Source organism: Phocoena sinus, chromosome 17 (assembly GCF_008692025.1).
Source record: "Phocoena sinus isolate mPhoSin1 chromosome 17, mPhoSin1.pri, whole genome shotgun sequence".
Lineage (NCBI taxonomy): Eukaryota > Metazoa > Chordata > Mammalia > Artiodactyla > Phocoenidae > Phocoena > Phocoena sinus.
This window is the reverse complement of record NC_045779.1, coordinates 65,511,073-65,521,155: the sequence shown is the minus strand read 5'-3', so window position 1 is coordinate 65,521,155 and position 10,083 is coordinate 65,511,073. Positions and strand designations below refer to the sequence as shown.

Below are 10,083 nucleotides of genomic sequence, written 5' to 3'. Positions count from 1 at the left end.
AACAGCTACATGTAGAAGAATGCAATTAGAACATTTTCTCACATCATATACAAAAATAAACTCAAGATGGATTAAAGACCTAAATGTAAGACTGGAACCATGAAAATCCTAGAATAAAACATAGGGAGAACACTCTTTGACATAAATCATCATAGCACCATTTTTGGGGGATCTGTTTCCTAAAGCAAAGGAAACAAAAGCAAAAATAAACAAATGAGACCTAATTAAACTTAAAAGCTTTTGCACAGCAAAGGAAACAACTGACAAAATGAAAAAACAACCTACTGAATGGGAGAATATATTTGCAAATTATGACCAATAAGGGGCTAATATCCAAAATACATAAACAGCTCATACAACTCAATATCAAAAAGACAAACAACCCAGTTAAAAAATGGGCAGAAGACCCGAATAGGCATTTTTCCAAAGAAGACATACAGGTGGCCAATAGGCAACATGAAAAGATCCTCGATATCGCTAATCATCCGAAAAATGCAAATCAAAACCACGTGAACTTTATCTTGAGCTGCTCAAGGGAGCAGAGCACAATACTCATTTACTATAAACCAGAGGTTGACAAAGCTTTTCTGTAAAAGGCTACATAGTTGACATTTTAGGCTTTGTGGGCCAGATGGTCTTTGCTGCCACAATTTTGCTATGGTAGGGTGAAAGCATCCATAGACATTACTTAAATGAGTGGGTGTGACTGTGCTCTAATAAAACTTTATTTACAAAAGAAATACCAACACATGAGCTGCCACCTCACACCTGTCAGAATGGCAATTATCAAAAAGACCACAAATAATAAATGTTGACGAGGCTGCGGAGAAAAGGGATCTCTTGTGCACTGTTGGTGGGAATGTAAATTTGTGCAGCCACTATGGAAAATAGTATGAAAAAAAACTAAAAGATAGAACTACTGTATGATACAGCAATCCCATGCCTGAGTATATATCCAAAGAAAATGAAAACGCTCATTCAAAAAGATACATGAACTCCAATGTTCGTAGCAGCATTATTTACAATAGCCAAGATATATATATAATGGAATAGTACTCAACCACAAAAAAAGAATGAAAATTTGCCATTAGCAACAACATGGATGGACCTGGATGGTATTATGCTTAGTGAAATAAGTCGGACAGAGAAAGACAAATACTGTATGTTATCACTTCTGTGTAGAATCTAAAAAATAAAATGAATGAATATAACAAAACAGACACAGATATAGAGAACAAACTAGTGGTTACTGTTGGGGAGAGGGAAGGGAGAAAGGGCAAAATGGGGTAGGGGATTAAGAGGTACAAACTGCAAGTATAAAATAAATAAGCTACAAGGATCTATTGCACAGCACAGGGAATGTAGCCAGTATTTTATAATTACTTTAAATGGAGTATAACCTATAAAAATACTGAATCACTATGTTGTACACCTGAAACTAATATAATATTGTAAATCAACTGTACTTCAATTTAAAAATAATAATAATAAAAAAAACCAAAGCTTCACCTCTATGACTTGTTTTTTTGTCCTGCCTCTTACAGCTTACTCTCAACCAGTTACCATATTCTCCATCCTGTACCAAAAGTCATTCCTTAAAATGTTGCATTGACTACTAAATTCTTTTCAGTCTTCCAGTCACTACAAATCTTTGTTTCGACATAGAGAGTCAACATTTGTCTTCAAAATGCTTCACTAGATTGCTAGCCTCATTTTACTTCTTTTTTAAATACATATCTTGGCGACCCCTTCCCAACTAAAAAGCTACAACCTAAAATCTTGGGGTCCTAAACGTACTTATGATCTAAACGTGGACTAGGTCGCGCCACACACTTCCTATACTCTCAATTTTCTCATCTGTAAAATGCTTACCTCACAGCATTTGGAGGAGGAAAAAGAGAAGTGAGTTTTATGAGAGCACATGATAAGACTCCAACAGTATAATGGATTATTCACTTTATTTTTGAATGGTGGTGACATGATAAAGAGCCAAATGTATTCCAAAGAGTTTTCTAAGTTCTACACCCTGATGTTTGCAATATTTGAATTCTTTGTCTATCAATCATATTTGATGAACACATACTAAATACCTGACTGTATATTATGCATTGTGGAGTACAAAGAAAATAAACAGACATGGCCCTCGCCTTTTAGAAAAGTGTGATATTTTCTCCGTAGATAGTAATGCTGTACACTATATAATTGTACCAATTTTCTAACATAAAACATGTCAGAGTATATTCAGATAAATTTATGGAGCAGGAAAAAAAAACAGTGTAGAGTCAGGGTTAAAATTACAGATGTTGAAATCTACAGACCCCAGATTCAATCCCAGCTTTTCCACTGATTACTTTGTGACCTGGGACTTGTTGCTTAATCTAGACAAACCTCAGTACCCACATTTACAATGTGAGAATTTTAATACTATCTATCTGAAGAGATGGTTGTTGGAATCAACGATATAAGACATGTAAAGCCTTTAAATGAGTACTGTCTTGCAGACTTTCAATACCTGGTAACAGCCATCATCTTCACTTAAAGGGTCGAGATCTATGTTACTATTTGAAGTGAGGCTTTGCCTACATCCAGAATGACTGACAATTTTCTAAGCCTATCATTATTTTCTCTATCTTCAAATAACTTCACGTGTGACTGCTTCTAAGAGGGGGAGAAACGTACATGCATCTATCATCATTCACTTAAAGAATTACCCAAATTGAAAACACCATCAGATTTAAATAAATGAGAAACATTCATACAAATGAATTCCCTGTGTACAAATTGGAAACAGACAATTAAAATTACTTTCTCCTATGCCCTAGCAAGCATTCTGCTCAAGAGGATTTTAAATTTCTCAGGGGATCAGGAAGAAAGAAAGAAAAAAAAAATCCTTTCTGCTCTCAGGCAGAAATTCAAAGAGGAAAAACCCTTCTTATGTTGATCTCCTTCTCTGGATTTTCTTGATTTTATAAAATGGACTTAAAGGTCCCCTCTAGTTTTGATTTTTTTTTTTTCCAAGCCAGGGTAAACTGCATAAGCAAGGTCTGATACAAACTTCATGTTATGCATACAGGAGACTTAAAAACTGCAAAAAATAGGCCTTCTCAGCTTCGTTACTTGCCACCGCTTTCCTTATCCCCTCCCTATGCACCCTTCTGCCTGCAATTCACACAACTCCACACCTTTGCTCCTTTTTCTTCCAGACTGCAATGCCTTTCCCTCCTTACCCACTCAGCTTTCTTGGTCCAAATCAAATTTCACATCCCCTGCTAAGCCGTTCCTATAGCTACCTCTCCCCCCAAGGCAGAATCAATCACTCCTGGTGCTGTGATTCTACCGTGGCTTGTTCATGCTGTTTCAACAATTTTCACATTGTTTTCTAATCAGTTACTTACATTTCTGTTCCTTTGCTGTTCCAAACCCTCTTTTTTCTTCCCTCAGTCAAAATAGATGTTGTCTCACACTGGCCTGGGGACCTCTATAAGATCATAAGTATTTGGTCCCAGTTCTCTTTGAGGAAAAGACAGTATCCAGAGCTATGGTTATCAACCAGGGCAATTTTGCCCCCCAGGGGACATTTGATAATATGTGGAGACATTTTTAATTGTCACAACTGGGGTGGTGCTACTGACATCTAGTGGGTAGAGGCGGGGAATGTTCCTAAATATCCTACAATACACAGGGCAGCCCTGACAACAAAGAATTATGTGGCCCCAGATGTCAGTACAGTAGTACCAGAGTTGAGAAATCCTGGTCGAGAGTGAAGACTTTCTTAACATATTCATGCTAAGGCGCTAAGTGCATATAACGCTCCAGCCAGCTTCCCGGATAGATGATACCACACATGGGCAGTCAAAAGAGTTGTACACAATACCAGCCAAGGTTCCCTTACAAAGTTAAAGCTCATTTGATTAATCAACAAACTTTGTCATGATCCTTTTGGGAGAGTTGGGATGGGATCCATCGAAACTAATTCAAACTTCAGAAACTTTGTTCCTAGGTTTCCCTTGCTGATTCATGGAAGCAGTCAGCCTTCTGCATTTATTTACTTCTTAAAATTTCTTCATAATAATTTCACTCATGGTCCTATTGCTTCTCCGTCACTTTTGGTGAGAGCCACTCTTGGTTTTCTGAAGTTTGAACCTCTGAAAGAATGGTTTGAGACTTGGTCCTTCTCCTTGCCATGGGCTCCTTGGGAAAATGGGTTCGTTCCCTTTGTTAACTTAAAAAAAATGTACAATGTGAGAGCGAGTTAAGTTTTATTTGGGGCAAAATGAGGACTGCAGCCTGGGGGACAGCGTTTCAGATAGCTCTGAGAAACTGCTCCCAGGAGGCGAGGGGATGAGCCAGGATACACAGGAGTTTTGCAACAAAGGACAGGTGGTCGGAACGTCAAAAGATTATTGTTAATGAAAGAAAGCCAGATATCTCAAGTTAAGGAATTTAACGCTTTTCTGTATATGGGAAGAGGCAAGAGTCTGGACCCATTGAAATCATTCCTTTGATACGCACCTCAGCTATCTGGGGCCAGTATTCTGATACATTCTGAGTTTCCTCCAGGCTCACCACAGGGCGTGACTGCAGTCTAATGGCTGCTAGATGGCAGGCATTCTTTTCACCCCTGAGTTTCCTCAGCTCAGGGCTCACGTTGGAGGGCTGCAATCCTTGATGACTGTGACATCCTTTGTTTATTGATACGGCAGGAAATACTCCATTTATCACCTTCTCAGGTGTCGGCATTCCTAAGAGAATTAGAAAATATAATTTTGCTAAAGGAGAAGATCCTCAAGTCCTATTATACTTTTCCCTGGATCATAAGCAAAGAGATCATTAAGTGATTCTTCCCATAGTAAACAAAGTCTTCTCCAGCATCCTCCTATATTCACAGAAACAACTAGCATAATTTCTAAGTGGGTGCCTTCCATGACATTCCATTTATGGAAACCTGTAAAATAAGAAGGTTTTAAGCAGGTTGCTTTCCAGACCAGATGCAGGTTGAGTTTTCAGTTTTGCCCCAGACACCTCAGGCTACAGTGGAATGGACACATCCAAGCAAGACCTTGGCTCCTTCCTACTCAGAGTCTGCAAACCTGGAAGCTGAACTTTGCGTCTTACTGTTTCCTTCCCATCTTCTTTGCCACACCCTAGGGTAAGCCACTACCAACTTTCTTCTGCACCAAGGCAGAACTTCCCTATTGGTCTTCAACATCCCCTCTTGCTATGCATGCCCACAGTCTGTTACATACACAGTCAATTCAGTAAAGGTTTTGAGTCGAAATTTGATTAATCACACCCTGAGTAAAAGTAATTCACTAGCTCTTACAGCTTTTAGCATAAGGCCCATCATTCCTAAATATGCACTCAGAGTTCTGTATGGTACTGACAACCTAACCCTTATTTCCAGCCATGCTCTAAGTGCTCTGCCTCCTCTGTCAACTCCAGATCCACTAGTCTTCTTCAGTTCTTACAGTGTGCACTGCTTGGTTCCATCTCAAAGGCTTTGCCTGTGCTCTTCTCTTCATTTGGAATGCTCTTGCATTTGTCAAGTGTCACTTCAGAGAAAATTTCCATGATTTCACAGACGATAGCACATTTAATTTTCTATTCTGTGGTATACAATATGGTAGCCACCATCCACAATGTAGCCATTTAAATTTAAATTGATTAAATTAAATATTTAGTTCCTCAGTCACACTAGCCACACTAGTCACTCCTGCAATGGACAGAAAAAATACAGAACATTTCTGTCATCACGGAATGTTCTATTCGACAGTTCTACTTATATATTTTCATAGTACCAGTTATCTTTCTCAGCATTTAGCACAGTAGTCAATTTACATTTATTTCTGTGATTTTTGAAGATGATAGAATGGTCTCCCCAACTAGACTCCACGTTCCATGATGGCATGAACTGTGATGTATTTCCTTTGTTATTTCTGGCAGATATTTGGTACTTAATAATTATTCATTGAAAAAAAAAGATGAATGAATAGTTAATAGTCAAAACATGGTTTTATAAACAACTCTATTGAAATATAATTCATGTACTAAACAGGTCACCTATTTAAAGTGTGCAATTCGATGGCTTTTAGTATAGTCACAGAGTTGTACGATCATCAATAATCTAATCTTAGAACATTTTTATTCTCCTTAAAGGAAACTCTGGACCCATCAGCAGTCCCCCCTGATTCCTTCCCCCCTCCCCGTGCCCTAAGCAACTACCAGTCTACTTTCTTTATCTATAGATTTGCCTATTCTTACCATTAAATGTGATACAATCTTAATATATGTGGCCTTTCATGACTGAATTCTTTCACTTAGCATAATGTTTTCAAGAATCATCCATGTTGTAGCAAGTATCCGAGCTTCATCCCTTCTTATTGCCGAATAATATTTCTTATATAGATATATCATATTTTATTTACTTATTTATTTCTCAGTTGATGGACATTTGGGTTGCTCTGCTTTGGAGCTATTATGAATAATGTTGCTGCTATAAACATTCATGTACATGTTCTTGTTTGTACATATTTCCATTTTGCTATAGTGGAATTGCTGGATCATATGATAACTCTGTGTTTAACATTTTGAGAAACTGTCAAACTATTTCCCAAAGGAGATACATCACTTTACCTTCTCATCAGCAATCTTTGTGGGTTCTAATTTCTCCACATTTTTGCTAACACTTGCTATTGTATGTCATTTTGATTATAGCAATCTTAGTGGGAGTTGAGTGGTGACTCATTGTGGTTGTGATTTGCATTCCCCTAAGGACTGATGATGTTAGGCATCTTGTCATGTTTGTTAGCCATTTGTATATCTACTTTGGAGAAATGTCTATTCAGATTATTTGTCTATATTTTATTTGTGTTGTCTTTTTGTTGTTGAGTTGTAAGAGTTCTTTATATATTCATGATGCAAGTCTGTTGTCAGATATATGATTTGCAAATATATTTTTCCATTCTCTGGGTTGTTTTTTCACTTTCTTGATGGTGTGCTTTTTTTTTTTTTTTTTTTTATTTTATTTATTTATTTTTGGCTGTGTTGGGTCTTCATTTCTGTGTGAGGGCTTTCTCTAGTTGGGGCAAGTGGGGGCCACTCTTCACAATGGTGCGCAGGCCTCTCACTATCGCGGCCTCTCTTCTTGTGGAGCACAGGCTCCCGACACGCAGGCTCAGTAGTTGTGGCTCACGGGCCTAATTGTTCTGCAGCATGTGGGATCTTCCCAGACCAGGGCTCGAGCCCATGCCCCTGAATTGGCAGGCAGATTCTCAACCACTGCGCCACCAGGGAAGCCCGATGGTGTGCTTTAATGCTCAAAAATTTTTTAACTTAATGCAGTCCAGTTTATCTACTTTTTCTTTTATTGTTTGTGCTTTTTGTGTTATATCTAAGAAGTCATTGCCTAACCCAAGATCATGAAGATTTACTTCTATGTTTTTTTCTAAGAGTTTATAGTTTTAGCTCTTACCTTTAGGTTCATGATCCATTTTGAATTAATTTTTGTGTATTATGTGAAGTAGGGGTCCACCTTTATTCTTTTGAGTATAACTATCCAATAGCACCATTTGTCAAAAAGAATATTTTTTTCCACATGAATTATCTTGGCACCCTTGTTAAAAATTAGTTGGCCATAAATTGAAGGGTTTGTTGTTGGACTCTCAATTTTATTCCCTGGATCTATTTATCTTTCTGTATGCCAGTATCACATTGTCTCAATTACTGTAGCTTTATAATAAGTTTTGAGGTAGGAAGTGTGAGTTCTCCCACTTTGTTCTTTTTCAAGATTGTTTTGGCTATTCTGGGTCTCTTGCATTTCCATATAAATATTATAAATTTCTTCAAAAAATGTCAGCTACAATGATCATATGGATTGCATTGAATTTGTAGGTTACTTTGAAGAATATTGCCGTCTTAAAAATATTAAATATTCTGACCCATGGATATGGGAAAACTTTTCATTTATCTAAATCTTTTTTTTTTCAGCTGTGTTTTATAATTTTTGGTGTAAAAATCTTATGTTCCCTTTTTAAGTTGTAGTCCTAAGTATTTTATTCTTTTTTATTAAATATAATCCTAAACATTTTATTCTTTTTGAGGCTATGGGATTGTTTTCTAATTTTATTTTTGGATTGTTCATTACTAGTGTTTAGAAATAGAATTGTTTCTTATATAGAGCTTATATTAGTGATCTTAAAGCACTCATTTATTAGCTGAAATAGATTCGATTTTTAGCTGATTTTTTTAGTTATCTAAATATAAAATCAGTCTTCTGCAAATAGAGATAGTTTTACTTCTTACTTTTTGATATGAATGTATTTTATTTATTTTTCTTGCTTAATTACTCTGACTAGAATCTCTAGTACTACAATGTTGAATGAAAGGGATGAAAGTATACATGTTTGTTTAATTCTAAATCTTAGGGGAAAATCATCTAGTCCTTCACTACTAAATATGATGTTAACTGTAAATTTTTTTTTTTTTTTTTTTTTGCGGTACGCGGGCCTCTCACTGTTGTGGCCCCTCCCGTTGTGGAGCACAGACTCTGGAGGCGCAGGCTCAGCGGCCATGGCTCACGGGCCCAGCCGCTCCGCGGCATGTGGGATCTTCCCGAACCGGGGCACGAACCCGTGACCCCTGCATCAGCAGGCGGACTCTCAACCACTGCGCCACCAAGGAAGCCCTGTAAATTTTTAATAAATGCTCTTTATCAAGTTGAGGAAGTTCCTTCTATTCTTATTTTGTTAAGTGTATTTATCATTAAAAGGTGTTGGATTTTATGGAAAAGATTTTTCTGTGTACATTGAGATGATCGTATGGGTTTTGTCTTTAATTCTATTAATGTAGTGTATTACACTGCTTAATTTTCAGATGTTGAACTGATTTGCATTCTGGGATAAGTCCTACTTGGTCCTGGTGTATAATCATTTTTATATGTCTATGGATTTGATTTGCTAGTTTTGTTGAGGGTTTCTGCATCTATATTAGTAATGAATATTGGTGTGTAGTTTTCTTTTCTTGAAATGTCTTATCTGGTTTTGATACCTAAGTAATACTTACCTTATGGAATGAATTAGGAAGTATTTCTGCCTCTATTTTTTGTAAGAGTTTATAAAGGATCAGTATTAATTTTTCTTTCAATGTTTGATGAACTTCACTAGTGAAGACCTTTGACCATGGGCTTTTCTTCATGAAAAATTGTTACTAATTCAATGTCTTTTCCTGTTGTAGCTGTATTCAGATTGTATACAGTTGATGTTGGTAATTTGTGTTTTTCTAAAAATGTGTCCATTTCATCTAACTTACCTAATTTGTTGGTAAACAGTTGTTTACAATATTCCCTTATAATCTTTTTTTTTTCCTGTAAAGCCAATAGTAATATCCCCTTTTTATTCCTGATTTTAGTAATTTGAGTCTTACCTGTGCTTTTCTTGGTCAATCTCACTAAAGGTTTTTCAACTCTGTTGATCTTTTCAAAGACCCAACATCTGGTTTCATTGTTTTTCTCTTTTGTTTTTCCATTTTCTTTTCACTGATTCCTATTCTGTTCTTTATTTTTTCCTTCCATTTGCTGACTATGGATTTATTTTGCTCTTTTTTTTTCTAGCTTCTTAAGTTTAGGCTATTGACCTAAGATCTTTATTTTTTTAACATAGGTGTTTACAGCTATAAATGTTCCTATAAGCACTGTTTTGTTACATCTCTTAATTTCTGGCATATTTTTATTCTCATCCATCTCAAAATACTTTCTAGTTTCCTTTGTTAATTTTTCAATGTCCAATTAGTTATTTAGTAGTGTATTATTGTATTTCCATATATTTGTGATTTTTTCCAAATTTCCTTCTGTTATTGGTTTCTAATTTCATTCCACTGAGAACACACTTTATGTCAATCCTTTTAAATTGACTGAGACCTGTTTTATTGTTTAGCATATAGACTATCTTGGAGAATGTTCTATACGTGTTTGGGGAGAAGTTATATTCCACTGTTACTGGGTGGACTGGTCTAAAAATGTTTATTAGATCCAATTGTTTTATAGTTTTATTTAAGTCTTCTATATGCATGTAAATCTATCTAGTTGTT

The 10,083-nt window shown here is 36.3% G+C and overlaps 1 long non-coding RNA gene across 1 annotated transcript in view; it reads left to right on the top strand.

The window, feature by feature from the left end:
• The first annotated feature begins 329 nt into the window (after positions 1-329).
• LOC116742318 overlaps positions 330-10,083 on the top strand; it is a 31,892-nt gene continuing 22,138 nt past the window's right edge. Inside the window, exon 1 of the long non-coding RNA XR_004346430.1 lies at positions 330-509. This is a non-coding gene — a long non-coding RNA (uncharacterized LOC116742318). The remainder of the gene's footprint in view (positions 510-10,083) is intronic.